This window comes from Tamandua tetradactyla, chromosome 2 (assembly GCF_023851605.1).
Source record: "Tamandua tetradactyla isolate mTamTet1 chromosome 2, mTamTet1.pri, whole genome shotgun sequence".
Lineage (NCBI taxonomy): Eukaryota > Metazoa > Chordata > Mammalia > Pilosa > Myrmecophagidae > Tamandua > Tamandua tetradactyla.
Window position 1 is genome coordinate 101874387 of NC_135328.1, and position 21509 is coordinate 101895895.

A 21509-nucleotide genomic window follows, 5' to 3' on the forward strand; every position below is an offset into this window, starting at 1 on the left:
CAGTTAGGGATTATTTTCAGCTGCATATAAAAAAAAAAAGCTATGTTTTAGGCATTCACCAAATAAGAGTTGATTGTTTCTCACAAAACTTCATGTCTAAACAGTCTGAGGCAGCAGGTCCACAGTGTCATCATTGATTGTCCAAAGGTACTTCTTTCTCTCTACTCTGCCAGTCTCTGTGTTGATAAGTTTCTTGACCTGGAGGGAAGAGAAGAGCCCAAACTCGATGAAAGGAGCTTTACTGCGAGGCTATGCTCAGTTGGGCTGGCACCTAAGATGGTCACGGCAGATCGGGGGAAGGGGTAGAGTTTATATAGAATGGTTGGCGGGAAATAGGGAAAGAAAGGTGGTGGATTTCATCATCTAGTTTGGGAGCAGGAAGTTGGAAGGTTTACATTGCTTGGTTTCGGGGCTAAGTTGGGAGATGGCAGCTTTTCATTGGTGAAATTTAAAGTTTAAATGCCATAGTCATGCAAGGTTGCAACTGCAGGAGGGCGGATATTGGATAAGGGGAGGTTATCACAAGATTGCAGCCGCAGGGCATGGGCTGGGGTGGGCTCGGTGGGTTTCCTGGAAATCGCGGGTGGGGGAAGCTTCTGGAATATTTACTAGGGGCTGGGCACATCATGGGAAAAGGGGATCTGCCTAACACGTGCGTGCCCTTGAGCCACCATGTGGTTCAAGATGGGACTTTCACTTCCATTGTCATGTCTTCTTTCCAATCAGGAAGAAAAGGAAGTGACAAGGAGGAAGGGGAGGCTCCTCTATTAGGAAAGAACTTTCTCAGAAATTGCCAGCAAACTTCTACTTTTTTTTCCTTCATCAGAACCATGCTGCATAACCATCAGCAGCTGCAAGAACTCTAACTTGTTAGCAAGGCACGTCAGGGTTTTCTCAGTAAGAAAATGAGAGAAAAGATATGTAGACAAGCGGTATCAGCCATTTAATGCTTCATAAATGTTAATTATTTTTTATTTACAAACAAAATAGAGATCGTGTAAATGAAGCTCTCTGGGTGAATGCCCCTATGGAATCTTACATTGCTCAGGATTCTAAGATCATAAGTAATAATAATAATAATAGCTACTGGTTATGTCGAGGGGCTAGAATATTTTTACACATTATTACATTAATCCTAACAGCATTCTTATAAGAAAGCTATTATTTATGCCCATTATGCTGATATGGAAACTCAAGTTTCAAAGAGATAACAGCTTGTCCAAATTTACACAGGCAGTAAGTGGAATCATTAAGATTTAGAGTCAAGTCTGACTCGTTTCAAAATCTTCATTCTAAAATTCCTCCTTCTAAAAGATATTTCTTTTCCTTCCAAAAAGAATACATTTACCATTCTTTAACAAAGTAAGCCTGACCATCTTTTACCCTCTTAGCTGTTATTTTCCCAAGCATTCCTCTCTCAAACAGAATACATTTCTCATTAAAATACGGTCCATAATTTTTCCTCACTGCCTGAGCAAGTCTCCTCCTGGGTGGGTGTTTTGTTTTGGGTTGGTTTTTGTTTGTTTATTTCTTTTTCCTAAACCCTTCTCCACCCCACCCCTATACCCAAAACAAAACCAGGCCTCTCAAGCATAGAAATCTCCAGTCTCCTGAGCTGTTGCCCTTAGCCAAAGGCCACATTGCTTCTGTTCGAATCACGGAAGCTTTCAGAGATACATTTCTAATAGTATTTTTGTAGAAATATTGTAGATTTTTTTTCAACACTCAGACCTTAGAAGAATGTGAGAAAATGGCACGGAGGAGGATAAGAGCCTTGTGGTTTATTATTTGAGAAGACAAACTGCTTTTTTTCAGAGAAGATGAAAGATTATCAGAAAACAGCATTCACAGCTAAACATATTTCATTGTGAGGGTGGATGAAAAGGAACTGGCAAGCCATTAGAAGAGCAAAATCCAGGAGAGCCCCAGTGGGAGATGGTGGGCCATAGTCTGTGACTTTCCCGTGGCTGTGAAAGCAACAGCAAAGCTCTGAACTATTCAGCTAGATCTTAGAGAACTGAGAAATGTACACATCCTGGACTCTGAATGGTGGCAATGCTTGAACTAGAAAAAGAGAGCGTTTCAGCCTGGATTTCCTCCCCCATAGCCAAGTTCCCCTTAGAAAGGATGGTTTATTCTTGAAGTCAGGAAATGAGGCACCCAGGTCCAAATAATATGGTTCTAATGGGCAGCTCATTAAAATAGGAGGATGATACATTTTTGCACCATATCTCCCAGGAAATAGAATTAGAATAATGGGCTGTTTCCCAACAGAGACTCAGTTAAGAAACTGGATTGCATTCCCAAATTAGACGATTGTTTTTTAATATGAAAATATACGTACATATATGTATATACATATATATATAGAGAGAGAGAGAGAGAGAGAGCAGACAGAATCTTCCATATGGGTGCCTTTGCAAATATTTTTCATTAGACTCCATGGAAGCTCAACCACCCACTCTAGCCCCTCTGTAGCATGTACCTTAGTGTACTAAGAAACTAATATATGTGTTACCCAGATGCTCTTGTAGACATGCCTTTTAGAGACTTAAAATTCATAATCAAACTATATGAGTTCACAACTCCTCAATTAATCAGGTCTTTGACAAGAAGAAGAGGCATTTGGATATTCTAGGGCAACTGCAGCCAAGGTTCTTCCGACATGCCACTAATATCATAGTGGCCAAATAGCAGGCAGCAGCAACAGGGGAGTTCTAATTAAAGCAATCTCATTGTGTCGTTGGAAGTATTGTTGTACTGTGTTGTTCCTGGTTGTTTAGTATACAAACAGCTCCTTCTGAAAATTTGGTATGCTACTCAATTCCCTAAAACTTATCACTTTCTATTTAAATTACCTGGAATAGATTCTATTATCTGTAACTAATAATACTAACGTATATAGAAATTTGTACCAGAAGTGCTTGCAAAACAAGATCCTTTAATGAAATGAGAATATGGTGTTTATCCATCCCATTGGATATCTGGGGCTAAAAGCAGTCAGATCCAATTAGCATTAGAGATTGGGGCACTCATAATCCAATGGCTTTCCATAGGATTCAGTGTCAAACTGTCATTTAAACACTCACCTATGGTCACCTTGAATGAAGGACCTACTATAGGTAGGTGAATCGAGTTGGTGAACCAAGTTGTGGTTGTCAAAGACTATTTGGAAGACCATGGGCTATACAGGAGCTATACGGGAGATGAAATCATTTCTAACTGTGCTGGAGAGCTTTAATTAAAAAAAACTACAAGCTTGAGATGGTAAATTCCAGTCCAGTGGCACAGTCATAGAACTCTGGCCGTCCTGATGTGGACATTTTCTCTTACAGCTGCTAGGTTGCCATAGCCAAACAGAACCTCAGGGTCTGATCCTATAACATGCTATATTACAAAACAGCTTGAGTTCCAGCCCCACCCAAGAGTCTCATAAGAGACTAACAGCCCTAATTTGGAAAGAGTGGAATCTCAAGACTATGAATAGGGAAATTTGGGAGAATCTGGAAGACTTCAAACTCCACCAAGCCTCCTTTATTAGCAAAAGTAGTCTTTGTCACTCTGTCTGAAAAGACTCTTGCTGCCTCACTTGTAAACCATGTAATGTTACCTTAAAAGGAGATACCGGGTGCATGGGTGATTCAGTGGTAGAATGCTCGCCTTCCATGCAGGAGACCTGAGTTTGATTCCCAGACCATGCCCCCTCCAAAAAAATAAAAAGGAGATGTCAATTATCCTTATTACTTACCTATCATCTCCCTATTACTGCAAACCTATAACAAAAGTCAGATCCTAGTATGTTCCAGGTGGTCAATTATAAACCCATAAGGAAAAGCTTTAATGCCAATAGAACTACAAGACTGTAAATGTATACCCAATATAATTCTGATGAATGCATGTGGGAATGGATTCTCAGAGTAATAGAGACGAGAGGAAGAAGTTAATTCGAGATCAGTTTGATATTTTCATACTGGTGAACTTAGATTTTGGAGGGATCCAAAATCTAGTAGGTAGAAATGGTTTTATGGCTCAAAGTTGACAAAACTCAGCCCTAAGGAGCTGATACCAAAGTTGAGATTCCAGAAGTTTCTTGAGACATTATAGATGAAGGAACCAAAAATTGCAGAAATTGGACTCTTAAAATGGATGTGTCAGATGTGGCCCACTTACCAGGAATTTTCAAAGTGCCCTACTGGAGGCCAGAAATGATGATGGGAGAAACTACTGTTGAAATAGACTTCTTCATTTCAATTGGAATGATAGGATCCTGGAGTAGCATAGGACAAGTAATATCCCTTAACTACAAGAAGCAAAGTGAGAGTGATTACTGTAATAGACAGCAAGCCTTAAGTGGTAATTAGACTGTTTTGACCTGCAAGGATCTTTGGCAGTGACTTATAAATCTCTAGGTAGCTTATGTTTAAATAGGCGGGCAGCACACTAATTTTAATCAATCTGTATGTGCTGGTTTGAAAGGAAGTATGTTCCCAAGAAAAGCCATGTTTTAATCAAAATCCCATTTCATAAAGGTAGAATAATCCCTATTCAATATTGTATGTTTGAAACTGTAATCAGATCATCTCCCTGGATGATGTGATTTAGTCAAGAGTGGTTGTTTAGCTGGATTAGGTGAAGACATGTCTCCACCCATTTGGGTGAGTCTTGATTGGTTTATTGGAGTCCTATAAAAGAGGAAACATTTTGGAGAATGGGAGATTCAGAGAGAACAGAGAATGCTGCAGCACCACCAAGCAGAGAGCCAGAGACCTTTGGAGATGAAGAAGGAAAACGTCTCCTGGGGAGCTTCATGAAACAAGAAGCCAGGAGACAAAGCTAGCAGATGACACTGTGTTCGCCATGTGCCCTTCCAGCTGAGAGAGAAGCCCTGACTGTGTTCACCATGTGCTTTTCCACTTGAGAGAGAAACCCTGAACTTCATCGGCCTTCTTGAACCAAGAAGAACCAAGGTATCTTTCCCTGGATGCCTTAGATTGGACACTTTTATAGACTTGTTTTAATTGGGGCATTTTCTCAGCCTTAGAACTGTAAACTTGTAACTTATTAAATTCCCCTTTTTAAAAGCCGTTCTGTTTCTGGTATATTGCATTCCGGCAGCTAGCAAACTAGAACACTGTATAACAGAAAGAACTCTAGGTCTGGCACGGGAGAGTTATGGATCATCTGTCATGCGATTCCTAAATTCATTTCATGGTCCTCAAGCCCCTTGAATCCAGGGAAAGTTGGAAATCCTCAAGAATGATCCTCAAAGGGACCCTGTAGCTGTGGCCATTTATCTGTGTAATTGTGCACTGAGGAAAAGGGAATTCTCAAGCCTGTTAGTGATTTAGTGATACTAATGCTAATGCCACAGAAGAGGCCTATGTGTATCAAATGATAAATTAATTTTGTATTGTATACACCTCACATTGCACTCAGAGTATCTTTAAATACCTGCAGTCATTTCTCTTCAAAGCGACAGACCACCCTCTCATTGGTTCCCTGACCCATTAGGTAAAGACTTCAAAAACAATAAACCTTTTAAAGTCCACAGATAAAGGCGAATGAGTAGGATAGTAATATCCATATTCTACATTTAACTTGCTGGCTTAACTTTTGTAATAGATATATCTTGTAGAATAACTTTGTCTTATCATTAACATAATCAGAAAGTAATTCTAAGAGCAGATGCTATTTGCACTTTAGACTATTTACTGGAGGAAGTCAATACAGCACCTAGCATGTGATATACAGTTCTTTTTCCGGAAAATGCTCTTTTCTTTCTATTCCAGTAAGCACAAAACCCCATAAGCAGTTTGGAGTTTACCTACACTCTTTTGCCACAAGTCTATCTCTAATCAGTCTCTGGTTCCAGGTCATAATTTATTCTGCAGGGACTCTGATTATCTCACCATTCCAGAGGACATCATGCTGGAGCATCACATGAATAACATGGTGATGACAGGACCTTGTGAGCAGAAAGTAGCAGGCACACTAGATGCCATGATAAGTACTCATACCCTAGAGTATTAGAGATAAATCCCATGGGTATTCAGAGACCTGCTACCTCAGTGAAGTTTCTGGTGGGCCTAATGCTTTGGGAAATTGATGGTAATGTATACCACATATATAATTTTCCAACTGGTAAAACAAATACAATTTTCTAAAAGAGATGACTAGTGACTTGGGTCTATTTACAGAAGGGAGTGGCCAAGGGTTTGGCTAGCTCATCATGGACTTGGATTGATGACAAGATATCAGGGAAGAAGAATATGTATGAGATTTTCAGAATGAATCGAGTATTAAGATATTTGCTGTGGTAGTTAGATTCAGTTGTCAACTTGGCCAGGTGAAAGCACCTAGTTCTGTTGCTGCGGACATGAGCCAATGGTACATGAACCTCATCTGTTGCTGATTACATCTGCAGTCGGCTAGGAGGTGTGCCTGCTGCAATGAATGATGTTTGACTTAATTGGCTGGTGCTTAAATGAGAGAGCTCAACATCACACAGCCCAAGCAGCTCAGCATACCTCATCTCAGCATTTCCAGCTCAGCTCAGGCCTTTGGAGGTACAGAAAGGAATCACCCCACGGAAAGTTGTTGGAACCCAGAGGCCTGGAGAGAAGGCCAGCAGAGACCACCCTGTGCCTTCCCACGTAAGAAAGAACCTCAGTTGAAAGTTAGCTGCCTTTCCTCTGAAGAACTAACAAAATAAATCCCCTTTTATTAAAAGCCAACCTGTCTCTGGTGTGTTGCATTCCGGCAGCTAGCAAACTAGAACATTTGCCTATCAAACAAATATTTATCAAAAGCTCACTCCTTAGAGTATTTATCAATAATCATGTGGACAGGATGACTTAGTCTGTGGATACCATCTTTATCTGGACATCCAAGGGGTTTCTCAATAGGCTCATCTATCAGTTAACGATGGTAACAGGAAAGGAAATAACGCATTGGCTTATCTGACTATTACCATTGCTGACTGCCCAAACCTCCAACCACAGAAACTAAGGGCTATCAGCACGCCACTGCTAGCCAGCCACCAGGTGGAGTGGATGAGATAATGTGTCCTCTCCTGAAAGGACATTTATCCTAGATATGGATTTGCCTTCCCTGACAGCCATGCTTGGCCTCACCATTAAAGTAGACAGCAAAATACTGCTTCTGATAGGGTGCACGGGTAGTTTGGTGGTTAGAATGCCCGCTTTCCGTGCAAGAGACCAGGTTCAATCCCCGGACCATGCACCCAAAAACAACACCAACAACAACAACAAAAAAAACCTGCTTCTGACAAAGGAACTCATTTTATAACAGAAGTAATGCAAAGGATACCACACATGGGATCCACATCTCATCATGTTCCCCACCAGTCAAAAGCAGCTTGATTTTATAAAATAGTGGAATTGCCTACTGAAGATCATAATACTAGCTGGAAGAAAATATCTAGTGAGGTTGAATTGCTGTTCTGCAGTTTGTTCTAAGCAAGTAAACAATACTGAGTGCTATTTCTCCATAGCCAGGATGAATGCAGAAATGGCATTTCTCAATATTATCACTTACAGACTTCTAACAAAATTTTTGTTTTCTATTTTCTGTATCTTTGGTCTTTGCTTGTTTAAATGAATTAATAACTAAAGAAGGAAGGATTCCTTTAGTTGACAAAATAATAGTTCCACTGATCCAGAGATACAGAGAGTATGAATACTATCTGACCATTTGAGCATCTCAATTCCCTGAATGTGTTGGTGAAAAGGGCTGGGGGAATAATATGTTCTTGGGTGAGTGATCAGGATATTGAAGGGGAAAGAAGGTTATACTGCTTCACCAGATAAGAACTGAAGCACCTGTCTGGAAGTTGGTGATTCCTCTGGTGCTCCCATATCCAATGGTAATAATCAATCAACTGAGGCACAGATCCCTCAGAATGAAAATATTAGGTATCTCCCCCACAGTAAAGGAAATGTGGAGTGGTAAGTGAGAAAAGAAAATTAGCAGCTATGAATTTTAACCATTTGTAGAAATAATGATCATTGTATATACTCATATTTTCTTCCTTGCTCGAATGGATTAACTATTCTTTTCATGTTTTCATTTTCCCTTTCCTTTTTTTATTTCATTTACAGTGCTTTAGTGGATAAACTATAGGATATAAATATAGGATTATGATTAGCTAGAGAAGAGTTTGGCAAACTTTTTCTGAAAAAAGAGATAGTGACTATTTTAGGCTCTGCAGGCGACACAGTTCTAACTACTCATAACTACTCAACCCTGCCATTGCACACGAAAGCCACAAAAGCCTCCAAACTATAGGTCTTTGGAGACCCAGCCAAGAGGTGGACTGTGCAAACTGGCTCGAACTCCTAGTCCCAACCCCTTTTACCATGCCTTCCTGTATACAATAGAGGCTAGAAGTCTAGAACTTCATTTCTGTGAATCGCTTTCTGCCAGAGTTTTACATTTGACCAAGTTCCACCAAGAAGACACATTCATAGGAGACGTGAAACTTTGAAGTAAAGAAAGGGAAGCACACCAGCTCTCAAGATTAGATACATGAGCAAGCACAGCATCGGGGGTGTTTGGTTCTCTTAGGGTCAAAGTGGGGACAATTTTACTGTCTAGTCCCTAACATCACTGGAATTGAGCAGAAAGCAGAATTTTCTTTTTCTCTATTAAGTAACATTTACAGATTCTAGGAATTAGGACATGACTATCTTTTGGGGATGGGAGCATTAGTCAACCCATAATAGACATTACTAGAATGGGCATTCTCCCCATTTCTTTGGACTTTGCCTCAGGCTCTTCTCTCTGCCTGGATGTTCTGCACGCTGTTTCAACTAATTACCATTCATTCACTCTTCAGATCTCAGTCAAACTACCATTTACTTACAAACACCTTCCTGAATCCCCAACAAGATCAGATGCTCTCACCCCATTCCCTTTGTGATTCCTTCTCAGCACACAGCAGTTTTCAACGACTCATTGTGTGGACTTTAGATTTGTCTGTCTCTCCTTCTAATCTGTGGACTAAGTGAGGCTACTAAACTGTATATTTTCACATCCCCAGTGCCTACCACAGAGCCCACAGTAGGCACTCAGTAAATAGTTCATGAATGCGTGGATGATTGAATGAATGAAAAATTACCATGTGCCGTGCACTTTATCTTAATTACCTCATTTAATTCTCACAACAAACCTATGAGATGTGTCCTCTATTTATCCCCATTTTGCAAACGAGGAAGCTGAAGTGCCGAAATACAATAACTTGCCAAGGTTCAAATCTTAGTGAATGGCAGAGCTGAGCTCCAAATGGGAATATTTCCACTACAACACATTATTATTACATATTTCAATCGGCTCCTTCAAACAAACTTATTGCTCTTCACATGAGAGTAAAGAGTAAAATGAAGTTGCTCCAAGACAACCAAACAAAACTTACATAATATGATCACAAGCAAAGGTTGCTACAAATAACAGCACAATATCAGGGTCAGATATAAATTCCTTTTAAAACAGGACAAAATAGGACAACTGTAGGTCCCTGGTTTCCTATCCAGCTCTGAAAGAGTTAACAGACAACTGCAGGACCCTAGATTCCAATTCAGTTCTAAAACAGCTACCAGGCAACTACAAGTGCCTAGTTCCCTATCCAGCTCTTAAAAGAATTAATGGACAACTGCAAGTCCCTACTTTCTTATCTATTCAAAAGGAATTAATGCAAAGTGGCCAACTTCAGCTGCAAACTTCACAGGACAAAAAATTTTTTCCTAAAGCCAGGAAACCTCCCCAATCCATCCAAGCCTCCCCAAACCACAAAAGCTGGTAAAATCATGGGCCCAAAGCTAACTCTTGGTTAATAACAGAAAGCCTGGGGTTGTAAAGATTGTTAAACATGTGCTCAAAGCAAATTTTGAATATGTGGCAGACTGGCCACAAGCATCAACAGTTATCTCTTCCTCAAACAATGCTAGCCCTGTAAGCACCTGGTTAATAGAAATCTTGTAAGCCCCTAGTGTTCAAGGTTACTATGGAAACCTGCCACCAACAAAGCTTCCTATAAAACAAACTAACCTACTCCACTCAGTGTGTTTCTCCCCTGAACACGTTCTTGTTAACTTCTTTAACATGTATTCTCTCTCCTTCTCTTTAACTAATTTTACTATTTATTCCTACTGGCCCTCTCCTTTCTAAATTCTTTCAATGCAGTGACTAAAGAACCTGGAAAAGGGCTCAGCGAGCACCTGTTATACTTTCACACTTCTGTGGTAGGAAGCAGAAACTGGGGATTTCAAAAAGCAAACTTTGCAATGTAAAAGCTTTAGACATACATAGCTCAAAAACCCTACTATATACACTGAATTTTTATAACACTACAATTCTTAAATTGTTGACCACTGGAGGCTTTTGCAAAGTGACTAAACAAAAAGCTAAAATAGATGAGATATTCTCTTCCACACTATTCCACTTTTCTGGGAAATTTTTTCATAGGTTTCATCATCTAAATAATTTCATTCATACATGTATTTTTTTATTATCTCAGATATAATTTAAATAAATGCATGCAGGTTGAGATTTTTTTCTCTTTTTGATTAACTTTTGCAATGTATATTCCTCACTACATATACATCAGCTCAAGGGAATCTATTGTAACAGCCTAGTTTATATCTTTCCATCTCTTCTTTGTGCTTACATAATTCTGTTTAGTCCTACACATATACTTAGGCACACACTGATTTGCATTATATAAATGATTTTTTTTTGGTTATTGCTTACAAGGGAGGGTTCAAATTATTTATGCTTTTTTGCATCATGCTTTTCTCTTTCATCACTTCATGGAAATTCCTCCAAGTCAACTGAGATGGCTCTAATGCATTTTTAAAAAATGGCTGCATAGTATTCCGTGGTCTGCAAATACTGTGTAATTTATTCAGCCCTTTAGAGGGCATGTTCTTTTCCCTTGGGCCACTAGAGAGTGCCATTGGAGCAACATAAAATCAAGCAGAGTCTAGCTTGGGGTGGAGGTTTGGAAACAAATTTGCCATTGAACTCACCTCTTCCTCTTCATTGTTTTGATCAAGATTTTGTTCATCCTCAGCTAAAGATACAGAGCTTCTCCTGATTTCTCCTAAAGTCTGTGGTCAGGGAGGGAATCCAGAATTCTTTGGTTTTCTCCCATCAGTATCTTACCATTCCAACACCAGTGGAGCAATAAACAGACTCCTTCAGTTTTCTTCTCAGATTCTCCACAATTGTTCACGGGCCCAGAGGGAAAAGACTCTGAAGAAATCATTATGACCAGCAGAGCCAGCAAGAGCAGCTTCTAGCACTGTTGTTTGTCACTACTACTTCTGCAATTTACGGAAAACAGAAATCTTGCCAGTAATCAGGCTAAGAACTTGACATGTCATCTCATTTATATCCACAGCAACCCCTATGAAAGGCACAGCTGTTAGCCCACTATATAGATGGAGTGTGTGATATAGAGATAAGACACATACACTGATCCAGACCTTTAGGAGATATCAAAGATTTTCTCTCATATCCACTGAATATGTTTGTCCACTTGGTGCCTCCACCCTCCCACCTGATTCTCTATCTTCAACCTCTAGCATCACCTGTCTCCATCCTAATTCAATCCAAATTCCCTTTGGATTTGCAGATGCTACAGAGTTCCTATGGCTTTGAATTTGTCATTTCTTGTGTCCTGACTGCTCTCCTGACCTTCCCAGGAGCATGGCCCCTGCCTCCACCAACTCTATAACCACAAGTCAAACTCCTTCTTCAAGGAGTCAGCTGACATTTTGCCCTGTCCGTGGAGCTTTCTTAAATATTCCTTGCATCTTAAGGGAATGGAAGTATCTGCTTACTTATCAAACTCTCCTATTAGAAAAAAATGTTCTGAAGTCCAGTTTTGCTGTTCTTAGTAATCCTGCTCCTGGTACAGACGTTGGCATATAGCAGATACTCAACATATGTGTTATAAATGAATGAGCTATAAGGGGTCTCTCTAAAATAACCCAAATCAAACCCAATTCCTAGCAGCATAAAATTAATTAATTAATTAATTAATTAAAGCCAACAGACTTGGGTTGTTTCCATTCAGAGAGGATTTCTGTGACAAATTCATTTACCAAGCCAGTCCGTAGCAGATAAAGAGCCCCCGGCTTCGGTTCTACAGTTGATCCTGCAGCACCACGTTCATTGCCTATGGATCCAGACAGTTAAACTTGAAGAAAAAGTGTATCGGGCTATTCATATATGCCTTGGGTCTGTAATTAGTTGCTGCTGGAGATTAAGGGGCAGTTTTTTATTTTTATTTTTATTAGAGTGGAAATATTCCAGACACAGAAGTATCCAGCAGCTGTTGGGGAAAGCCAGAGAGAAAATTCATTTTCCATCAGAAAAATGTTTTGGTGAAAGTGGATGTTATTTTTCTCTTTAAAACACACACATAGAGACAGTTTGGCGAGGTTAGACTTGCTTTTTTCCTTTTCCAAAAGTCATTTCAATCATCCTGGGAAAAGAAATGAAGGCCCAGCAACGTGAAAGTCACTGGGGCCACAATTACGAGTGTTCTTTCTCATATGGTGTTTTCTTTTCCTTAAACTCAGGATGCCACGAATAAGAAGGACCAATTATGATATCTATTGAGCAGGAGCAGTAGTCTTCCCCACACAATGACACAGCATTCTCTGGGAGCTCATTCTAATGAGAAACCAGGTGATTGTGGGATTTTTGGCCCAGGAATTCAGTCAAGGAGTTATAGCTTTTAAATTGAACTTGCAGGCTACGAGGAATATATAAGAGAGGTCTATAGGGGTTACCCCTCTCTCACAAAAGTCACCTTTCTGTTTTTCTGGATGTTTCAAGTCTAATCAAATAGAAATACACAAAGCATTTTTCTTCTTCTTGCTCCAATACTTTAGATACATTTTTTTCTTTCTTTTTATTTTTTTGCATGGGCAGTCACTGGGAATCAAACCCAGGTCTCCAGCATGGCAGGCGGGAACTCTGCCTCCTGAGCCACCGTGGCCCACCCTAAATACACTTTTAAAATTACAGCATCAGAGATTTCTCTGGATGCACTAGAAGTTATCTAGTTATCTGCCCCATGCAGGCAGAACTCTGCTTAATCATCTCTGGGAGCAAACCACCCACCCTTTTCTCATAACTATCTCAATGGGACATTGTGCCAACGGTGCATCCTGCTATCTCTTGGCACAATTTGCTTCCTTGAGGCTCAAATCCTATTGTCTTCATTTCCTCTACTGCTCAAGTAGGAGCTTAACTTTTCCATTACTTCCATTTCCTCTGCTGTGCAAGTAGGCGCTTAGTGTCTTCCCATCATCTCCAGAGTCATTTGTGGGCTTTCAGACGACGGAGAGGTCAGTCTAGAGACAGATCCCTGAACAGTTTGTGCTGTCTCCTGCCTCTGCATCCTTGCACACTCCATCTGCCAGAGAACCCCCCTTCCCTATGTTCCACTCCTTCCCACATTAAGAACGCCCATTTCACCCAGCTCTTTTGTGAAGAGCCCTCCACCTCCACATTAAGATATTAATTGCTAGTTCCCAAGTGCCTGCAACAGCTTTTCTAAAACAATGCTATATAAAATGTGGTCCTTAGGCCAGCAGTATCAGTCTCACTTGGGGAGACTGTTAAAAATAAGCCTTCACAGGCCCCTCCCCAGATCTTTGGAGTCATTATATATGAGGTGTAGCCTGGAATCCAGGTTTTAATAAACTCGCTAAAATGTGAGAAGTACTATTTATTCTACAATAGCTTAATCTCAGATCACCTCTGGGAATTTGGTGGATTTAACATCTTTGATGGACCAGAAGGTTAATGTGCAGTTGTCATTTTACTGAACAAAATTGGAACAGAATCCCGTGGAGTTCATTTAGTGAAAAAGAATCTATATAACAGCCCAGAATCCACAGCTCACTAAGATTACTGCTCATCATTCTTGATTACAGACCTATTTTATGGGGAACTTCTATGACAAATTTGGAAAGCCACAGACATTTCCCTTGAGAACATCAAGGGTCAGTGTTTTGGCCCCTTTCACATTATAGTGTACTTTTTTCTTTGCATGTGTGCCTCATACTAGTCAAGTCTAGGTATACCTCTCACTCACCTTGGGATCTCAGTGCCAAACACAGACCCTGAGACATGGTGAGCACTTAATACGGTAAATGAAAAAAAAAATGAATGAATGAATGAATGAATGATGTTCACAACCGAGCATTTCTTTCTGAAAGCGCAATGCCTATTTTAGACAATACAGCCACCAAACTAGGAAATTTTAGCTTTGATTTGGTCTCTGCAAATAGCTTTGGCTTATGCCAATGTTTCTCAAGGTATGACCCTAGACTCACTGCATCAGCATCACCCAGGACATATATTAAATATGCAGGTTCCTAAACCTACCCTATAATACTGAATCTGAATCTCCAGTGTGTGGGATCCAGAAATCCCAGGTGTTCTTATATAAACAAAGTTAGAGAACCACTAAATGATGTGGTCATCCCAAAGTGGAGCCCTCTCATATTGGACACTGACCACAGAATCAGAAAATACATCTCTGACCAGAATGCTTATTATCTAAATTCAGCAGGAGAGGAGTCTTAAATGCAACAGGGAAGAAAGCAAGAATCCCATGGAGAAGTTTCATTATGCAAAGATTCGAAATAGTCCCATGAGTTCCACTTGTGTTTGGATAGAAATCCACACCTTTTTCACTAGTTGGCTTGGGAAGTGGAAAAGAGTTAAGAAGTTTCTTCCGCTAAGACACCCCTTATATAAGAAACCAGTGAAATATATGCTCAGGAATTCAAATTAAAAAAAAGTGAAAGTAAATGGAAGAAGTAGGGGAGTTGTTAAAAAGAAAAAAAAAGGAAAAAGAGCTAAACATAGAGATATATAGTCTTCCCAAGCCTCTTCTCTGGAAAAAACCTAAGGCAAATGCCCAAAAGACACACATTTACCATGGTCTTATTTCAAGCAGTTGAATCAGTATCAGTTTCTTGAGAATTTTTTAACTGGAGATATGTTCTCCTGCTCAACGATCTCAGACATCTAAAATATAAATAATCATTGGGAAAAAAATGCATTGACTTTGGGTCAAAATATAACACAGTAAGTTAGTAGGGGAGGTGCGTCATTTTATAATCTCCCTAGATCTCCCCAGAAAAACAGAAAAAATAAAAAACTGCAGACAATATCTACGAAAAAAGTTAAGAAACAAGTTATCTCTATGAACCTCAGAGTAGGAATGGGTGACGAAAAATCATCCAAACCCTTGCTGGGTAGGCATCCAGGCAGAAGGAAGCCAAGGGAATCAAGAGCTCATCTAACAGACCTGAGAGGAGGGGAACTACAAAATTGCCAATATGTACTGATTATAAAAAGCATGGTGGGCTAATTTGAGGCCAACAGCTGAATTGAGAAGGGGTTTTGCAAATGAGGGCAATGGGATGGCAGTAAGATTTTAAGTAGCTGGAGCAATCTAGGACTCGTAAACTGTGGAAACAAACCAGTTCTTCTAGGACAAAGCTCCACACTAGGGAGAAACTGCTGGGGACAGAACCTAAATCACTAGGAGGAAAGAAGAAGATCCATATAAAGTGGGCATAAGGAACACAGAGCCAAGAGCCCTCCAAAGGTATAAAAACCATATTTTTAACAAAAACAACAGGAGAAAAGTCTTTAAAACCATGAAGCTGGAAAAGCTAACCTAACCCAAACCTCCCTCCTAAAAGTTAAAGAAAACTAATCTCGTGTAAAAATATGCAATAGAAAGGATCATGATTGAATTCTATACAACATTTTTATAAGAACATAGAATATAAGGCATAGGAAAAAGTTCCTAAATAGAGTAAAAGCACTCCAGAAAAATGTCCATAGAGCAGATGAAAACTGTAGCCTAATATTTCTAATGAGCTAAAAGAAATTAAGAATATGAGAAATTGTAGGGAAGAACAACATATATCAAAATTTGAAAAACTCAGAAATGAGGTGATAGATCTATCAATAAAATAAAAAATAAAAAATAATAATAATTTCAAAATGTAACATGAACCACTTCACAAAAGAAGGCATCCAAACATCTAATCAAATTATGAAAAGACGCTCAATATTACTAGTCATCAGGAAGGCAAATCTGATCCACAATGAGACCACTATTGTGGATAAAATTGAAGAGACATTAACACAGGTACTATCAAGAATGCAGAGAAAATAAAACTTGTACACACTGATGGTGGGAATGTAAAATGGTGCAGCTGCTTTGGGAAATTGTTGTGCAGTTTCTAATACAATTAAACCTGCATCCATTCTATGATCCAACAAGTAGGCTTCTAGATATTTTCCAAAAGAATTGCATGCATATGTCCTCACAGAGATATATACAAAGACGTTCACAGCAGCTGTAATTCATAATAACCAAAAACTGGAAACAGCCCAAATGCCCATCAGTAGAAGAAAGGATAAGCTGTGGTTTATTAACAAACTGTTGATTTACACTGCAATGTGGGTGAATCTCAAAAACATTATCTTGAGGGAAAGAAATCAGGACCAAGTACATCCTATATAATTCTATTGATTTGAAATCCAAGAACAGGCAAAAACAATCTATGGCAATTGAATTCTTTTTGGATGTAACGGTACTGGAAAGGAGCATGAGGGGAATTTTCTGGAATGATGAGAATGTTCTACCAGTGTGGTGGTTCCGCAAATGTTTACATATATGTGTCAAGGTTCCATAAGACCAAGCCCAGGCTTGATGATTTGCTAGGAGGACTTATAGGACTCAGCATATAATTATACTTATGGTTCTGATTTATTCCAGCAAAATTAGCAAAGGAAAGAGGCACCTGGGACAAAATACAGAGGAAATCAGGAACAAAATTCCAAGAGTCCTTGCCCAGTGGGGCTACACAGGATGTACTTAAGGATACAACAAATTGTAAACAGCCTGTGTGAATGTCTACCAGGGCACATTAGAATCAGTGCTCAGGGATTTTGGGGGGAGCTGGTAGCATAGGCACCCTCTGCTTAGCATGTACTAAAATTCTACACTTCCAGAATGAAAGCAGGTGTTGAGCATAAACTGTTTAGGTACAGTGAGACATTCTTATCAGGGAAAGGTGGGGGCCCTCCCAAATTACAAGTTCCCAGATGCCAGCCAAGGGCCAACTGGCAAGTAGGCTTTTTTAAAGATCTCGGGCCTTTAAAAGATTTTTAAATTCTCGGGCCTGCTATATTAATTCTTCTGAACAATAAGTAAAATGTCATCAGTATCAGACTCTAAAATAGTTTTGTATTTTACTGCATGTAGATTATATGTAAATGTTCAAAAGTTAAAAGTATAAATAAATATATATATATTATATATATATATATAATGTGAATGACAGGTCCACAGATTTTCTTCTATGGGTAGGTAGTCATGGGCAGTTAAACAAGAAAACCATATGGCATTGGAGGTCTGCAAACAGAACAATATAAAGGAGCTCTACTTTCCCAACATGTTTAGGCTCAACCCTCATGAGAACATAATGGTTCCCATTCTTAAGCTCCATAATATAATAGAAAGAACACGGACTTTGGAGTCAAGCCAAATTGATTTTAAAATCTGGTTCCATCACTCGCTAACTGGGTGATGAAAGTCAAGATTTTCTATTATCACTTATCTACCACTGAAAAATTGTGAGGATTAAATGAAATATGACATGCAGTAGGTACTCAAGAAATATCAAGTTCTTTACTTAAGAAGCTAAAACTCTAGTAGGAAAGATAAAACACACATGTGAAAAGTTATACTTTGGGAGACCGTGATTGGTGCCAAGAGAATTAAACAGAGGTTACTGGTGGCCTAGAGCAGAGATTTATGAAAGTGGTAGATTGAGCTGGTAATGGAATGTCTGGTAATGATGTTGAGATTCAGAAGAGCAGGACATTTTAGGATCGTGGAAGGGCATGTCAAATTAGAGAGCTGGAGCTGCCATGCGTATTGCCAGCCGAAATTTCGCTGAAAGAACTGGCATTTATTTACCTAAATGGCTTGCCATATCCAGATGATCATGGGCATCAAAGTTAAGGCCATGCTGGAAGCACCTCTTCCGCTATGGACCGAAGACAGATACCACTTTTGCCTCCTGATATATGGCAGTATGGAACATGGGTATGGTCCCAATCAGGAACACTGCTGAATCTCCAAGGTAAAATGTTAATTTCAGGAGAAACAGCAAACACATACACCATCTTCTTTTGCTACAGTCAGATCAGACCCTTCCATTTTTTTTTCATCTATTCAACAGATATTCATCAGGTATGTTGCCTGCCTCAGGCATTGTGCTGGAAACATATGCGTGCCAGCCCCAATAAGTTCACAGATTGGTCAGAAAGACTATTCATCCTGGGTTATGTGACAGAACATCAGAAGCCTTAAGAGAGTGAGGGGAAAAGGTTTTCAGGATTATACAGGCTAGGAGTGAACCCTAGTTTGATACATCTGGTTTCTGCTTTGACTACATGCTCACTGCTGATTGTTAAACAGTGGACAGATATGACAATCTAGCTACTTTCCCAAACTGGCCAAATGATAAAACACGGCTCTAGGTAAGGTCGGAGTGCCCTCTACTGAAACAGGAAGCTAGAATTTGAAGACAAACTATTCTGAGTAGAAAAACATAGAAGCACTCTCAATACCTTTTTGTTTGTAGAAATGAATAAACATCCTCCTCTCATAACCATAACCCAACTTGAGCCTCACTGGTCTTATGTTTATTGGGTTGGGAGAAAATCTAGGAGGGCAGAGGGACATCAAACAGATGTGAACATCACAATGACAAAAGCGGTTTAGGGTGACTGATTGTAACAATTTTCCCAGTCGCTTGGTGGTGGGTCTATTCACAGCATGACCACAACACTGGAGACCCCCCCTTTCGCAAGCTACAATGTGTTCCCACTCCCCACTCCCCCAACATTTTATGTACATAAAAAGAAACTCAGACTAAATCAATCATAAGGGCAGAAGGCAAAAGGAGATCATACAAAGGTCATTTGTCCTGCCAACAAAAGGGACCACCTGTAAAATCGATAGGCTACATGCAGAAATGATAGACTGCATGATAGTATGAGCTTCAGAGAAAGCCACCTTCTTTCCTTCCTGTGGGTCAACTTCCCTGGCAAGCAAAAAGCTCCTGACACAATGATCACCATCACATGTGCCAGAAATTGGTTTAAATTCTGGTTGATTTAGGAGAAACTGAAGCATTCCATCAAAAAACAGAAATGATTTTAATCTTTAACTCTTGTTTTCAACATGGATCCCAAACTGTAGAATTCAAACGGACATTCACACTGAAGTAGGACACCAAAAAAGGAAGTGACTTGCTTAAGGAGCCACTTCGAAAAGTCTCAGAGTGCCCTGCGCCTCTGACTGGCAATTTGTTGACACAGTGTACTTCCAGCTACTTCACAACCACTCCATGCAATAGAAAAGATGGAAGGAGTCTTGGTGCTTGCAAACACAGAGTTTCTACTATATGTGATGCACTAGCAAATGAGTTTCATTACAGCAACAGTTGGGAGTGTTGCTGTTTTTAAAATAAGGACAAGGCGCTAAATGTCCGTATCTATCCTTTGGGTTGGATTATTTGATATGCGGGCCTTTTCCTACTTTTAATTGGCTTCTAAAACGGACCCTATATTTTGAAAGTATGGTTAACAAATTGTCAAAAATGTCTCAGCATGGTGAATGTAGCACAACATTATGAACATAATTAATATCACAGTTATATTTTTGAATGTGGTTCAAAGGAAAATTCTAGGTTGAATTTGTTACTAGCATAAAAGATTTTTAAAAACTGTAGGAATATGCAACACAAATAGTGGACTCTAACGTAAATTATGAACTACAGTTAATAGTATAATTATAGCAATATTGTAACAAAGTTACCACATTAATGCAAAGTTTAAAAAGTAGGAAAAACTGCGGGGGGGGAGGAGGTAAATGGGAACTGTATTTTCTGCAAGATTTTTCTATAAACCTATTACTCCAATAAAAAAATTTTTTTAATGCCCCAGCAGGAACCCTATATTTGTTTACTTAAGTGGCACTTAGTAAATAATAGTTTTAGAAATCTCCCTAGCCTTTTTAATTACCAAGTGAGGACTAAATACACCATCACTCCTGCATGATTAACATGCTAGAATATATTAAAACATAAGAGTGTTTCAGGCAGGCCACAGTGGCTCACTGGCAGAGTCCTCGCCTGCCATAATGGAGACCCAGATTCGATTCCCAGTGCCTGCCCATGTTAACAACAAAAAAATGTAAGGGTGTTTCTTTCTTCTGAGTGGGATCATAAAGGGTGTTGAAGAGAAGAAGGTTCTGGCTGTGACAGAAACTCTTAAGAAAAAGAAAAGGAATTTTGCTGAATCAAAGATCAAGTGCTTGAGGAAGAAGTTTACCCCAAAGATGCTTTGAAAGGCAAGGAGGAAGCCTATTTGTGAAAAGCTAAGCACTATGACAAAGAATATAGGTAGATTACGGAACTGAGATTCGAATGGCTAGAATGGCAAGGAAAGCTGGCAACTTCTATGCACCTGCAGAACCCAAACTGGGATTTGTCATCAGAATCAGATGACTCACTGGTGTGAACCCAAAGGTCTGAAAAGTGTTGCAACTTCTTCGCCTTCACCAAATCTTTAATGGCACCTTTGTTAAGCTCAACAAGGCCTCAATTAACATGCTGAGAATTGGAACCATATACTACACGGGGCTTCCCGAACCTGAACTCAGTGAATGAACTGATCTAAAACTGTGGTTATGGCAAAATCAGTAAGAAGCGGATTGCATTGACCGATAGCGCTTTGATTGCACGATTTCTTGGTAAATACAGCATCATCTGCATGGAGCACCTGATTCAGGAGATGTTGGGAAACATTTCAAAGGTGCAAACAACTTCCTGTGGCCCTTTAAATTATCTTCTCTCAGAGGTGGAATGAAGAAAAAGACTACCCATTTTGTAGAAGGGGGAGTCACTGGCAACAGGGAAGACCAGATCAATAGGCTTATTAGAAAGGTGAACTAAGGTGTCTACTACGATTATTTTTGTCATCTGGTCCATTAAAAAACAGCGACTGCTTTCAAATGGAAAAAAAAAAGTAAGGGTGAGTTCTCTGTGGAACAGGTGCTAAATGCCTTACATGCAGTAAGTATCCCCAGTCACCATGAGTTTGGACATCTGGTAGAGTTTTTTAGTGTAAACATCTGGAGTTTAATTTGCTACATGTAATAGAAAGTCTTTTTCATTAAAAAAAAAAAAACAACTCTCCATTATTCAAAGTAATTTGCAGTGTCTTATAACACAGCCCCTTGCAAAGCACCTCCACAATGCCTAGTGTGACAACTGCTGAAATTCTTGGCTTTGGCAAAATGTAAACAATGCCTCCTAAGCAAAGTTATTCCAGTTCCTTTTTTCTTATTTGAATCCATTGTTGATCTT

The 21509-nt window shown here is 39.5% G+C and overlaps 1 pseudogene; it reads left to right on the forward strand.

The window, feature by feature from the left end:
- Nucleotides 1-20464: 20464 nt before the first annotated feature.
- Nucleotides 20465-21095, forward strand: LOC143661311 (large ribosomal subunit protein uL30 pseudogene; annotated as a pseudogene).
- Nucleotides 21096-21509: the final 414 nt, after the last annotated feature.